This window comes from Pinus tabuliformis, chromosome 2_2, assembly GCF_031772625.1.
Source record: "Pinus tabuliformis cultivar Carrire ecotype Pingquan chromosome 2_2, CPIR1, whole genome shotgun sequence".
Taxonomy (NCBI): domain Eukaryota; kingdom Viridiplantae; phylum Streptophyta; class Pinopsida; order Pinales; family Pinaceae; genus Pinus; species Pinus tabuliformis.
This window is the reverse complement of record NC_142300.1, coordinates 1,184,937,493-1,184,954,155: the sequence shown is the minus strand read 5'-3', so window position 1 is coordinate 1,184,954,155 and position 16,663 is coordinate 1,184,937,493. Positions and strand designations below refer to the sequence as shown.

Genomic DNA, 16,663 nt, shown 5'->3' with positions numbered 1-16,663 from the left:
CTGGGAGCGAGAGCTCCACTGATGTTATAACTGTGTCTTTTGCCACCAGGCGCCCACCTTGTGCACACCCTACACGGTGGTCGCACATACAATCCACACTTAACCGATTTCAACCTACCCAACTTGGCATGCACAGTCGCCCACACCTGAGTCACCTGCCGCCCTCAATTGGTCCGTTCAGCTTCACCGAACTCGGCATGCACGCGTTCGTCGGGAGGGCATGCCTTCATGCATCCCTCCACCCAACTCGCCTTCACCCAAATTGTTAACTCGTCGAGTGGGTGCTCCTTTGTGTGGCCCTCCACCCGAACCTTGCACAACTCGTCGGGTGGGCACACCTTTGTGCGGCCCTCCACCCGACTTGCCCTCGTTCACTGAACTTCACCAAGTCTCCGTGTCTGTCTGCCCGACGAGCGGGCGCATGAACTACACCTACGGTTCTGCACCTCACTTCACCTGCTCTTCGCACTTCAACCTCCGAGCTCTTTCGATGACCGATTCATTGATGTCTTGCCACCCAACTCACACCGCTAATATATACGGTGGGTGGGCGAGTCATGCCACCCGGCCGACTCATCTCACTTGCCCGACCGATGTGCCATCTCGTTATAAAACTTGTTCAAGGGGTAGGTCGTCCTGCCCAGCATGCGGGACCACCCCCTCCTTTGCTCGCCCATTGACAACTCAACTCGGTCAGCTCGCGGGTAGCTCGCCCAGCTTGCCCGCCTATATACTTCGCAACCGCACCTCGCCCGCACTTGTGTGTCTCGCCTGTTCAATCGCATTTTTGCCTATTTCGCTAGCTCGTCCGTTCGGTGGGTGCGCCCAAGTGACTCGCAAGCCGCAAGGCGTTACAGTATTGGATCCACATAAGATCAATGGGGGATTGATCCAACAATACAATATGGTCTCGAGGTTAGGAATTAAAGAAATAAAAGGAGACATAGATTAATGACAAATAAGAGAAAAACCAATTAGAGGAGTTAAGGATTAAATTCGAATAAGATGAGGAGGAATAGATGTAAAAGAGGGATGATAAGAATTAATAAATTGAGTTAAGGACTAATACGATGTTAAGAGTTAAAGATCCAAATAAAATTAATACAAGGAGATTAGGATTACTATAAAATAAGATGATGAAGAAAGTTTAAACTCGAATAAGATGATAAAGATTAAATATAAAATAGAGAGATTAAGAGATAAAATGGGATTCATTTAATATTTAATTGAAATTTTTCAAATTTTAATATAAATATTACTTTAAAATTAAAAGTAAAAATATGTTTTTATTATAAAATTAATTAAATAAATTATCTTTTTATTATGAAGATAATTAAATAAATAAATATGTTAATAGGATAGTATTGGATCCACATAAAGTGAATGGGGGGATTGCTCCAGAAATACAATATGGTCTCGAGGTTAAGAATTATTTATGGGGATTGCTCCAACAATACAATATGGTCTCGAGGTTAAGAATTATTTATGGGGGATTGCTCCAACAATACAATATGATCTCGAAGTTAAGAATTAAATAAATAAAACGAGACACATATTAATGACAAATAAGAGACAAATCAATTAAAGGAGTTAAGGATTAAATTCGAATAAGATGAGGAGGAATAAATGTAAAAAAGGGAGGATAATAATTAATAAATTGAGTTAAGGATTAATAGGATGTTAAGAGTTAAAGATCGAAATAAAATTAATATAAGAAGATTAGGATTACTATAAAATAAGATGATGAAGAAAGTTTAAACTCGAATAAGATGATTAAGATTAAATGTAAAATAGAGAGATTAAGAAATAAGATGGGATAATGATGAACATCGAATAAGATGCTAATAAAATAATAGGAGTTAAGGATTAATATAAAATTGATGATGAAGAATATAGGAGTTTAAGATAATAGTTAGAAATTCTCAAAGATGACCAATTTCTATTGATTTATTGATTTTTTGAGATAGAGGGAAATATTACAAGGGGGGAGGGGGGCAGAGTTTCTAGGATTGGTTGAGCCTGTAACCATCCTCCCTAGAAGCCCTCGAAATCGAGAAGAACCCTAATGACTTTAATAAGTGGATGGTTATAGCCAATCCTGAAACCTGTCATCCACCATCTCACTCTATGGCGCCTATCCCATCTCATCCTTGATCTTCGTCTTCCCCTTCCAATTACCTATTTTTAACCACACCACCCCATCTCCTCCCTCCTCTTGTAATCCTTCCCTTTATCGAAATTTTTTTCGGTCACTTTTAACAATTTCTAACTATTATCTTAAGCTCTTACTTTCTTATCGTAGATTTTATATTAATCATTAACTCCTTGTATTATTTTATCAACATCTTATTTGATGTGAATCCTTATCCCATTTGATTTCTTAACCTCTTTATTTTACATTTACTGTTTATCATCTTATTTGAGTTTAAACTTTCTTCATCGTCTTATTTTATAGTAATCCTAACCTTCTTGTATTAGTTTTATTTTTATTTAGATCTTTAATTCTTAGCATTCTATTAATCCTTAACTCAATTTATTAATTCTTAGCCTCATTTTTACACTTATTCCTCCTCATCTTATTCGAATTTAATCCTTAATTCTTTTAATTAGTTTGTTTCTTATTTATCGTTAATCCTTGTCTCTTTTTATTTCTTTAATTCTTAACCTCTTTAACCTCCTAACGATATTGTTGGACCAATCCCCATTCACTTTATATAGATCCAATCCCGTCCTCTTAACATATTTATTTATTTAATTATTTTCATAATAAAAAAGTTTCACTTTTAATTTTAAAGTAATTTTTATATTAACATTTGAGATTTCAATTTAACATTAAATGAATAATCTTATTTCTAATTTCACTATGTTCAAAATTACCAAATCTTTAGGAGTATCAATTTTTTGAAATTGAGTCGTGAAACATCATGGTTTCAAAAAGGTAATTAGTCAAATATTATTTATTCAAATCAAAATTAAGACAGCACCAAATGTACAGGTAGCTTTTCAGGAAGGAGCGGGCACTTATACTTGCATGAGGTGGGTGGTCCAAACTACTACATGCTCATATATAATTACCACCATTTCACCAAGCTATCAATTAGGTACGTTAGTGACTCGACCAGCCAGAGAGGACCCCCGAAATGAACCAAATCGATCTCTCTCATTATCGATCTCTCATTTGTATCATGTCAGGTCAGATCTAATCATGCTAAGTTGATTCATATACTCGTGGTCCAGATTCTAACCTTTATGAGCGAGATCCAGACCCATAGCCAGTCGCAAAGCATGGTAAGCAGCTAGCTAGACTAAGTTCAGTACCAGATACACCAGCAGCATCTAAGGCCAGATCCGAACGCACGAAAGGAGCAAGGGTGACCAGTTCTTTCTTGATGAAAAACTTCCAATACTTATTAATAAAAGTTAAACAAATCACACATATTACAGAGTATCATTCCAATTTTATTTATCTATTGGTAATTTTTGTAATTTACTTAGTTATTTATATATATATATATATATTTATTCATTTGCTAATATATATTTTTGGGATACATTAATATATTGTGAAAAAAAAAATTTTATACAATTTTATAATTTTATTTAAACTCAGGCCGCCTAATACCTTCACTCAACAATAAAAACCTAGGTAACGACCATTTCCAAACCGGTTAGACTGGGTAGAAAATTATTGGTCATAAATAACTTGTATTTGCTCCAGCCATTTGTACAGCGTATATTTATGTCTTCCTAATGGACCCACGGACTCAATGTAGCTCAATAATTCCACACCTCGTGCTCGGCAGTAAATGGGGCAAGGACAAAGGACATATAATTTGAAATGTAACGGGCTTCAGGGTACAGGAGAAGTTTTTTGGGTGGAGAAGTTTTCCGGCATGGACAATTCCGGTAATAATGCTAATGTCCATCTATATATAAACGGTGACATAGATGGTGGCCGAACAGCCATGTCAACAGGTTCAGCGAATCTGCAATCGGATAAGGGTGGTTGTACAATTGTTCGCTGACGATATTGAAATATAAATTAATAAACATTAATCGTATATTTCAATTGACCTGGATTTGTCCAGATAGATAATGTTTGATTCTCCTTGCCGATGGCAAATGAATAATGACAGCCATCCAACAGCGCACCCCTCTACCACTTTGGGATGACTGATAAGTTTATCACCCCTCTACCACTTTGGGATGACTGATAAGTTTATCAGACACTTGCACATTGAAAGATGCAGTGTCTTCTAGAATTGTTAACCAGAATTGTTAAATATAACTTGTGACATAAGAAGAAACCACAATCGTTAACCTACTATGAAGGTAAGTGTAATAAACCTAATCTAGAAGAAAAGACGGTCCAAAATAATTCAGCTACTGAAGGGAAATACATGATACATCATTTTTTGAAATACATGATACATCATTGTTATAATTTATAAATACTGTGAATCAATATGCTCCATGAAATTTCTTAATGTAAGTTTCACTGTGAAATCCTTGTTGTCTAGCCAACGCTGACCAAGGTATCATTGATATTTCATTAAGCCGCTTCGTTTTTATTTATTTTTATTTTAAATCACTAAATTCCCTCTCTTGTAGGCTGTAGCTATTGTCAAATCGGAAAACCCGAACCAGATATCGGCAACGATTTGGCAGCCATCTCCTCGATAAAGTCTCCAATATTTTTGTCTGAAGACCCGCCTTCCGCCATTGCCTCCCTAGCTAATGTCTTCCACTGTGAAGCGTTCTTCCTCATCTCAACGCCTCTCTCAGTTTCCATGACCATTCTGATACATTTCTCCACTTCCTCCTTCTCCACCCGTCGGTCTGCTGATCGTTTATTTACTCTCAATCCCATCTTCCATTTCCTTTCAACCCATGTGGAACTAGTGATTTGATCACTCCACTGAGGAACCGCCAGCATGGGGACCCCCAAGCTAAGGCTTTCCAGCGTCGAGTTCCATCCACAGTGGGTCATAAATGCACCCACGGATTGATGAGAAAGAACTTGCAGCTGTTGACACCATGGAACAACGAGTCCCTGCTCTGAGATTTCTTCGAGGAAACCCTCCGGCAAGTTTTTGTAACTGGTCATGCCCCCTTCGGAAGCCGAGGGACGAATAACCCATATGAAGTGGTGACCACTCGCCTTCAACCCAAGAGCTATTTCACAAGTTTGTTCTTTTGAAAGAACCACAAGGCTTCCGAAGGAAACGTACACAACGCTTGCGGGCTGTTTCCTATCCAGCCAATCCGTGCAGTTTGCGCTTCTCCACAAATTTGCACCGACGTCTGTGTCTCCGGGATTTCGGCTGCCCAGGAAGGCCGAGTCTTGTTTTCAATGTCAAACCTGGGATGGCGCGTCGGGTGAAGGTACACAACGAACCACAGTTCGTCAATATTACGGTCAGGCTTTAAAATTGACGTCCGTTTACCCGTTTTTCGCTTTTCCCCGTAAATAACGGTTATTCCAAAATAAACACGTAATTCTTAACTTGTTAATTTTTTATAAAACCATCATTTTGTTGGACATATAAAAAATTTAAAAGTTTCAATTTATATATATATATACATTCTAGGCTGGCACTAGGACGGTAGTTGCCCTAGGTTGGCGCACTGATTACTTTGGCGGCGAATAGGGATTAAAGCTGCACGTTGTAAGTTGTGGACGCTGGTTGGGTTCTACTACGGCAGTTCTTATATCTAACTCCATAGGAAAGTAATTGCGCTTGACATGCGCTGGAGATAGCCATATAACACCGCGGGTCTTTTTTTTTCTTATCTAATCATTACTGTGCCCCTGTTATATGGTTATCTCCGGCGCATGTCAAGGCGCAATTACTTTCCTATGGAGTTGGAAATAGGAACCGCCTTCTACTACTGACCCATGTGCCACATGGATAATCTAATGGTTTGATTCCATCGTTGACACTTCAGATCCTGTGTTATCGCTTTAAACTGCGTGCATATGCGATATGGATAATCCAATGGTTTGATTCCATCGTTGACCTTTCAGATCCTGTGTGTTCTGGTGTTAAACTGCATGCATATCCCCGGGCATTAAATATTAAGCATTGCCCTTGTACTATAGCTCGCAGTTGTTTATAATGAGACTTTTTGGAAGTCTTTCCGGTGGGTTTTTCCGGTCAAAATCCGGCAACAATTTATTGGAATCGCAAGTTTGATAGCTAGTTTCTGCACAATCAAAGCGTCCCAGGGTTTTTTAGGGTGTTGAATCCAAATATGCAGTTAAAAAACGATTTTCACTGCAACAAATCAAGATTTAACCTCAATTTCTTCCGCCCGTTTCCGTCACCAGAATCTCCAAAAAGTCGATTATAGACAACTCCCTATAGCTCTTAGTCTCCTCTTATTGCCATTTTTGAATAGGGAGGAGACCCAATTTGAAATGGGCCAGGGGTGGGTCACGAAAGGTGGAGGGAAGGTGGGGTTGAGGGGTATTTTGAGTTTGGTGGAGGGAAGGTGGGGTTGAGGGGTATTTTGAGTTTTGAGTTTTATAGGGTGAGAAGTTGAAAGAGATTCAGATTTGAGAAAAATGTAAATGAAGATTTATGTGAGAAAATGGTCGAGAGTGTTGCAGGTTACAGGTTGTTTAGCTGTATTGGTGGCTAATGGAGGAATCAAAAACCTATATCATACATATGGCCAAGTCAAAAATGCCTGCTGATTTGGGATATCTGGCCAAGCAGACTTGAAAGGTAGAGGTTCGACCCTTCGTGACACTCAACTGAGCGAGGTTAGTTACATGATTTTTCACTCACTTCTAGTTTTGATTTTTAATTATTTCAATGTTGGAAATCATCTAAATACAAAACCAAAGGGTTTTTTTTGTTGATAGATTTTCTTGAGAAACTGGTGTTACTATAGTTTAAATGAGAATTGTTTGGCTTGCAGTAAAATTCTGTAATTGGTGATTTCTTACTATCTAATTGATCCAATTTGATGTTTGATTTTAGCATGTTGTATTCTATGTATTTGTTTGTGATGGGTATAATTATATTTTTCTTATATACTCATAAATGAATATCAATGTTTGTGTTATTTCTATGAAATGTTTCTTTCACTTATTTTTTTAATGCTGCACAAATGTACTCAAATGGATATTAATCACAGTGCTTCCTTTATTTAAAGAACTTATAAAAAATGCTAGGAACATAGTTACCTAAGTCATTAAACTTTGTGCAAATTATTTATTTATTTTTCCAAGCTTTCTATTGTGTTCACCACAGAGGTATCGGTATTATGATGTTTGGGGAATATAACCCTAAACATTCTCACAAGTGAAATGAGAAATAATTAAAAGACACCGGAAAAATTAACACCCTTTCTTTTTTTCTTTTTTTTTAAATTTAAACCTCATTTCTGAACTTGTCACCGATCCAAAATCTATGAACTTTGTTAGTGATTTCTAATATTTCTTAAGTAACTTTTCCAAAAATATGCATATACACTATGTTGAGTATTCAAAAGACAAAAGAAAAAACACCCATTTTCCCCTTTTGCCATCACCATTTTACAACAAACTTGTCAGAGTCCAAAATCTATGGTTTTTTTACGTGATTACTCTACTTTTTTTTTTAGCTGTTTACACCCCTGATGATGGGTTTAAGTGTTCACTAAAAAGTTGGGATTACAGATATTTTGAATGCTGGTTTAAGTGTTCACTAAAAAGTTGGGATTAGAGATATTTGGAATGCTGGTTATCCAAAACATGCATATAAAATATGATGCTCTGTTGAAATCTGTGAACAGATTTGAGATAAGTGGAAAATTTGGATTATATGGACATAATAAACTTTTTTTCGTTTGCAGATTACTGTGGTGTGATTTTTGAATGGAGTTCGGATTTTCCACAGTGTTCATGTTTTTTAGTCGACGTTTCGAGTCTGAAACTAGACTCATCACGTTTCAGACTCAAAACGTCGACTAAAAAAACATGAACACTGTGGAAAATCCGAACTCCATTCAATAATAAACTTTCTTATTAGTGAAAAATGAATTTTTTTAAATACATTTTTTTTACCAAGTCAACTCTCAATTTATTTACGCCCAAGGGACTTTGGATTGACAGTGAATAGGTGAGCTGTTAAGGTATTCCTTGCCATAGGTCACCAGTTCAAATCAAAAATCTATTAATCTATCTTGATACTTAAGATGTATCCTACATTTATGTGCACTGATATTAATTATAGCAGGGAATAAAAAATGATAGAATACAAAGTTGCTGCCGAAATATCCGGCTTCCAAGAATGACGAGCTTTCCGCTGGGCAAACGTACGCAAGTGATATTTTTTCGACATTAAAAAAATCTGATCTATGGTGATTGCCATGAATATATTATTATTATTTAATTAATAAACTGGGATCAATTTTTTTTTAAATTACCTTAAAGTGAGGAAAATGTTAAAATAAAAATGACTTTAAATTAATAGGATGTTTACTAATGAGGAAAAGTTTTTATTTCTTAGATTATGAGTTGAATAGTATTTTAAAATTTATATTCATGAGGATTTCTGGTCTTTTACTTAATTTTTTAAATTTTTTCTAAAATATCACATTTACATAATTTATAAGGTAATTTATTTTCGAAATGAACATCATTTATATTAATAATAATTATTATTATTATTTATAACAGCGCAAGTCATCCCTTTCTTCATTAATATTTCTTTCACTGGAAATAATATATAGTTCCGTCCTTAAGTTTATGAAATCATTTATTTAGAAAACATCGTGATAGACTGCCCATCACTGCACTGGATGCCTCAAATATGATTTGACAATATTGATCAAATCATTTATTCAGAGAACATCGTGATAGATTGGCCTGGCCATCACTGCAGTGGATACGTCAAATGTGATTAAATAATATTGTCTTATTCACGATTAGTGTGTAGTATTAATATTCAATCACGAATTACTAGGCATGGGTTTATAAAATGTTTAAAATTACTACGAATAGCATTATTAATAAATTTTAATTAAAAAATTACAATAAATAAAAAGAATAATTATAAAGTTTTATTTTACGAAATTGAAAATTGTTCCAGAGTTTTGAATAAAATAATACATAGTCAGCCTAAAACCATCATCATCATAATAAAAAATAAAATACATAAATATATTTAAAAAAATAAACATGTATATATGTTAATATAAACTAATCATATTTTTTAATTTTTAAGTAATAACTATTATATAATCCTTGTATGTATATATAAAATCATTTTTTACTATAATTATATAAATCCTTTGATTATTATTATATTCTATTTTTCATTATAATAATTGAATTCCTTTGATTTTTATTTTATTATACTCTATCTAGTTAATTTAAATTTATTTAGATTTTAATAGATTTTATATATATATATATATATATATATATTTTTATTTTTTTTTGATAGATTATATATATATATATATATATGAGTGATTAGTTAGATTTTTTTTATTAATTTATTATTTAGTTTAATTTTATTAAATTTTTGACTTTATATTTTTTATTTTGATTATTTTATTTTTGGTATTATCCAGTTATTTTTATTTCTTTTAATTTAATTTTAATTTATTAATGATATCATTTAACATTTAAGAATGGAGCCCAAAGGAGATAAAATTATATTGTGAGCTTATGTTGTAGCAAATATATAATCAAAATATTGATGATGAAGAGAAAGCTACGAAAGATGACATATGGAAGCAATCCACATACAAGAAGAGTTTTGATGAAAGTAGAAGACATGCATGGAAAACCTGAAATGATTTTGTATGTTTTTATGATAAACAAAGATAAAACAATGGAATGACTCCAAAATCAAATGAAGAAACAAAAATTTTGAGCCTAAATAAAAAATACAAAGCTGAAGCCATTCAAAGGATATGAGATCTCAAGGAAAAGGAAAAGTAAATCCATCCCAAGAGTTGATGTGAAAGTTTTTGAGTCATTGTAAGCCTAGCTAAGACTTAGACTGACATACATGTTTAAGTTATGTTGAGTCAAGGCTAAAACTGTTGCTCATACTTATGGGGGAGTGTTGGAGATAATTACCCCATAATTTGAAAATTTAATTATCTCATTCCCTTTAAAGGCGTGAACCAAACTTATTGCATCCACTATCTCAACATCGCCTTAACCTATTCAACTTTTAAGGGTCTACACTTCCATAAATCCTTCAAATTGAAGGGATAATTAACCGACACAATCTTTATATAAGTGTAGGTGATCACGGATATAAGATATACATAACCATTGTTGTAATGGAAATGTAGCTACTTTAATGTTTCGATCTCTAGTAAACTTATATATGGCTTTTTTAGCAACCATAGTTGTTTGTCACTGTGTCCTTTGTCTTTCATTCTTTCATTCATGCCTTGTTCAGAAGGAGAAGGACAAATAACCCATATGAAGTGGTGACCACTCACCTTCAAACCAAAATTTATCTCACAAGTTTTTTATTTTGAAAGAACGGCAAGGCTGCCGAATTAAACATATACAGTGGTTGTACGTTCCTTCCTATCCATTCGATTCATGTATTTTGCACTTCTCCACAAATTTCAACTATCTCAAATGAATGGCGGTATGATAGGATTGATGATGTGAATCAAAGATATCAATTTCATTAAGTTTATTTCTTCTAATTTGAGTTCTTGAAATAAATTTTCAAGTATTCATGTAGCCTATGCAAGAGACTTAAATTGTTCTTCTATGAATCATGAGAGAGTCTGGTTGGGATTTGAAGGTAGTAGAAAGGATGGCACATCAATGAGACTCAATGGTGGAAGTCCCAGTATTTCTATCGTCTTAACAGTCTCCCATGTTTTATCCCCCACAACTTCTGAATACAAGAAGAAGATTGAAATAGAATTAGAAACTAACATCAAGATCCTAAACTATAGACTTTAGATGCAATTATTGTACTGTATATATATATATATATATATATATATATATATATATATATATATATATATATATATATATATATATATATCAATTTTTCCAATAATAAAATTGTGATAAATTTAAAAAGCTACACAACACTAAGTCTAAAAGAAACACGATAATATTGTCTTATTGTAGTATTAATATTCAATCATGAATTACTAGGCATGGGTCTATAAAATGTTTAAAATTACAGCGAATAGCATTATTAATAAATCATAATAAAAAAATTGCAATAGATAAAAAATAAATTATAAAATTTTACTTTATGAAATTGAAAATTATTGAATAGGTTTGACCAAAATTTAAAACCAATGCTTATAATAAAAAATAAAATACATAAATATATTTAAAATAATAAACATGTATAGATATTAATATAAACTAATCATATTTTTTAATTTTTAGTAATAGCTACTATATAATCCTTGTATGTATATATAAAACCATTTTTTACTATAATTATAGAAATCCTTTAATTATTATTATATTCTATTTTTCATTATAATAATTGAATTCCTTTGATTTTTATTTTATTATATTCTATCTAGTTAATTTAAATTTATTTAGATTGTGATAGATTTAATATATATATATAATTAATGGGTTAGATTTTTTTTATTAATTTATTATTTAGTTTAATTTTATTAAATTCTTTGACTTTATATTTTTTATTTTGATTATTTTATTTTTGGTATTATCCGGTTATTTTAATTTTATTATTCTTTTTAATTTTATTTTAATTTATTAATGATATTATTTAATATTTAAGAATGAAGCCCAAAGGAGATAAAATTATATTGTGAGCTTATGTTGTAGCAAATATATAATCAGAATATTGATGATGAAGAGAAAACTATGAAAGATGACATATGGAAGCAATCCACATACAAGAAGAGTTTTGATGAAAGTAGAGGACATGCATGGAAAACCTAAAATGATTTTGTATGTCTTTATGATAAACAAAGATAAAACAATGGAAAGACTCCAACATCAAATGAAGAAACAAAAATTTTGAGCCTAAATAAAAAATACAAAGCTGAAGCAATTCAAAGGATATGAGATCTCAAGGAAAGGGAAAAGTAAATCCATCCCAAGAGTTGATGTGAAAGTTTTTGAGTAGTTGAGACTTAGACTGACATACATGTTTAAGTTATGTTGATTCAAGGCTAAAACTGTTGCTCATAATTATGGGGGAGTGTTGGAGATAATTACTCCCATAATTTGAAAATTTAATTATCTCATTCCCTTTAAAGGCGTGAACCAAACCTATTGCATCCACTATCTCAACATCGCATTAACCTATTCAACTTTTAAGGGTCTGCACTTCCATAAATCCTTCAAATTGAAGGGATAATTAACCGAAACAATCTTTATATAAATCTAGGTGATCACAGATATAAGATATACATAACCATTGTTGTAATGGAAATGTAGCTGCTTTAGTGTTTCGATCTCTACTAAACTTATATATGGTTTTTGTTAGCAACCATAGTTGTTTGTCACTGTGTCCTTTGTCTTTCATTCTTTCATTCATGCCTTGTTCAGAAGGAGAAGGACAAACAAGCCATATGAAGTGGTGACCACTCACCTTCAAACCAAAAGTTATCTCACAAGTTTTTTATCTTGAAAGAACCGCAAGGCTACCAAATTAAACATATACAATGGTTGTAGGTTCCTTCCTATCCAATCGATTCATGTATTTTGCACTTCTCCACAAATCTCAACTATCTCAGATGAATGAGGGTATGATAGGATTGATGATGTCAATCAAAGATATCAATTTCATTAAGTTTATTTCTTCTAACTTGAGTTCTTGAAATAAATTTTCAAGTATCCATGTAGTCTATGCATGAGACTTAAATTGTTCCGCTATGAATCATGTCAGAGTCTGGTTGGGATTTGAAGGTAGTAGAAAGGATGGCACATCAATGAGACTCAATGGTGGAAGTCCCAGTATTTCTATCATCTTAATAGTCTCCCATGTTTTATCCCCCACGACTTCTGAATACAAGAGGAAGATTGAGATAGAATTAGAAACTAACATCAAGATCCTAAACTATAGACTTTAGATGCAATTATTGTACTGAAGATATATACCCATTTTTCCAATAATAAAATTGTGATAAATTTAAAAAGCTACGCAAAACTACGTCTAAAAGAAAGCTGAAGGAATATTAAACTTCTTTGCAACCTCTAGAATCCAGGTAAGAAACAAATCTTGAATGATGCAAGAAATTTGGTTGCCTTGACAGTTCAGCCTCTCGATCAAATTCCCTAATGTCTCTCCTCCTACCTTGAATAACATGTTCAACACTAGCTCTACTTTCCTCTGACCAACATCTGAGTTAGTGCATTTGATATTGTCTCAAACGGAACTTCATCATGCTTGTTTGAGGTTCCCAAAAATGGGTCTTGTGCCTGTAAAATGAGCTTTGGCCTATGTTACAAGAAACAAGAAATGCGAAATGAAACGAGAAACAAAAATGGGACGAGAAACAAAGTTTGGAGGTTTCACATTCAAGAAACAAGGAGAAAGAAATAGGCAAGAAAAATATGAAAAAAATAAGTGCAACTGTTTTGAAGTAAAGTTCAACGTAAAGAGTAATCACAATCAATTTTTATATAAGACTACAAATTAGAACAAACTCTTTGTAAATAAAATCTAAAACCTAATTAGAATACACAATGTCAATAAAACATCAACCACTTATAACCATGTTTTAATAATAAAATTTGAAAATGTTAAATAGAATTTAAAAATATACCATTTCATTGGAACTGTCTAGTCAATTTAACGTCTTAAATTGCTCTACATAAATTATCAATCCGTGTATCGTAAACTGATGAAGTGTGGTGCACCATTAGTTAACCCTTTTCTTACTTCGTTGTTTTATAGATTTTATTTTATTTTGGGGTTTTGTTCTCGTTGATCTCCTAAAGTATCTAATGCAAATAGAAATCCTATTCTAAGGTCTTAAGAATACTTTTAAAGGTCAAGTATGGATGTAGATCTCAAGACAAGGTCTATGTCCCTAATGGTAACTTCCAAAACTTAGAACTTCAAAAGATCTTAGAACATGTTATTGATGGAATTAGTACTTAAACAAAAGTGTAAGTATGCAGCTACTTCAATCAAGCAAAAGATGAAATACTGATCATGAAATCATTGTCTCTGCTACTCGTCTAAATATGGAAATAAAAGTTAAGCTATTGCACTCAAAGAAATAAAAAATTGCAAGGAAAGGAAAACTAAAATCAAATTACACATTCATAATTCGATAAACTAAAATCAAATTACACATTCATAATTCGATCCCTCTCCATTACTCCCACTATGGCTTTCAGAGGTAACTGTCAATGATATGAGAAATTTAATATCTAATTGCGGAAAAATAAAACTAAAATCAAATCACATCAATTCATAGTCTGACCCCTCACCATTAGTCCCGCTATGGATTTCGGAGGTAATCATCAACAACTTGAGCAATCTGATATCTAATTGCAGAAAAGTAAACTTAAAATCAAATCACATCAATTCATAGTCTGATCCCTCGCCATTAGTCCCGCTATGGCTTTCGGAGGTAATCATCAACAACTTGAGCAATCTAATATCTAATTGCAGAAAAGTAAACTTAAAATCAAATCACATCAATTCATAGTCTGATCCCTCGCCATTAGTCCCGCTATGGCTTTCGGAGGTAATCATCAATAACTTGAGCAATCTGATATCTAAACTAACTAACAAAGCAAATGAATAAGACTGAAATCAAAGCATAACTGAAATTGAAAAGCTAAAAAAAACAAAGTCAGCAGAGAGGTAAATCTCATGTCACTATTTGATGCAAAAACATGTAAAGAAAAAACTAATCTACAATCAACCGGTTGAACACACTTACATGAATTAAAATTGCATGAATGGAAAATCTAATTTATCAAACTTGAAAGCAATCAAATAACATAATGAAATCAAAGCAAAATTACAAAATGAAATCTACTCTACCTTACATTCTAATATGCTCCATGACATCTACTTCACATCTCCTTCCATGTTGAGAACATCAAAGCTTTATTCAAATTCTTCAAAATTACAAAGTACAACAAAGCTCTCCAAAGCTTTTAAAAGCCATCAAGGAAGAACTACAAACCCCAAGCTAAATAACTAAAAGCCAAGCCAAGCTAACAAATGAAGGAGGGATATCTCCTATTTATACAAAAATATGAGAGCCATCTCATTAATGAGATTCCATGAATCTCTCGCTCTACCTCTAGAGTCCTAATCAAAATAGGAACTGATAAGACACATGTCTTCTTAGAATTACAGTACAATTAGGAGATGTGACACATATCCTCATGATCCCATGATTCTTTCTACTCAAATTCGAATTTGGCCTTAGAGTGCCACATAAGGGTCTTCTAGAAGCCTCCTTTCAACCTACACATGTCAACAATCTCAACCCATTTGTTAGGTATAAGCATATGCACATTATTTTCTAATTTTTAACCACAAATTCACTTAAAAGGCTTAGAATTAATAAAGATTGGAAAAACATAAATGTGGCCCAATGATAATAAAAGTGGGATGAATGTGGTGACATAGTAGTGAAATGGAGGTGATATAATGGACATAATAGTGAAAGTGTAATGGAAATGAATGACATTTTCAAGACCCAACAGGAACCTTAACCACTTCTGATATGATCCAAAAAATAAACTACATGAAATATTTGATTGTTTTGGAAATAATATTTTTTATTGTTTTCAATGTCCAAATATTAAACTCTAAAAATATTTGATTTTTCTCACAACGCTTTGGCATGAGAAGAAGTTTCTCTAATAGAAATTTGCGATGTTACCTCTTTAGAAGAAACACCTTCTCAGCTAAATGTCCGGAGAGGGTTTGTACAATTTTTTTTGAGTTGTTGGTCACATGGATGACCATTCTGAGGGCTCTTTACCAGGTTGATGAGTGCAAGGTCACGATTTTCAATCCCAATCAATGGATCTTCTAGTGGTAAGAGGAAAAATTCTCAAATAAATTTGTAATGGCAGGAGTGTCCACTCTAAAGATGATGAGTGATCATGGGCTAATGTTATGAAAATGCATTATCCATATTAAGACCCAAAATCCATCCTGAATTCCAAATAATTGATAATGTTTATCATTGAACCATCCTGGATTGGGATGGATGTAGAAAATGATGTTTCTTGTGTTGTCTCATTTCTAGAGTGTTTTTTTCGCGAAACTGTGCTTGTCATCCCATTTTTGGCAACAGAGGCTTTGGCTCACCTCGGTTGTCAAAAGGTGAACCCAACATTTTTCGAGGCCAGTAGTTTGGCAAACTATAAAATTGAATTTATATGACCCAACACTGGATAGGAAACCACTAAAATGTGAATTTTATCGTAATCAAACCCCATTAATGATTTCATTTTCATAGACTCTAATGACTACTAGAAAAAAATAACTACACAAAGTCTCCAAATATTCAAGAAGTAAGTCTATTGTGGGCTCTCGACTCCTAACCGATTAATATGCATGTAACTAAAGGCTTTGATCTATTATTAGTCCCTATCATCTGGCAGATGGCATGGACTATAGTAATCGATATGGCGGGCTTGACATTAATTTCAGCTGCTTTTTTAGTTGTTTACTCTCATGACTGCGGCAAGTAACCAAAGTAT

General features: G+C 33.1%; 1 pseudogene; it reads right to left on the bottom strand.

Moving 5' to 3' along the window:
- Nucleotides 1-4,624: 4,624 nt before the first annotated feature.
- Nucleotides 4,625-16,411, bottom strand: LOC149197709 (UDP-glycosyltransferase 74E1-like; annotated as a pseudogene).
- Nucleotides 16,412-16,663: the final 252 nt, after the last annotated feature.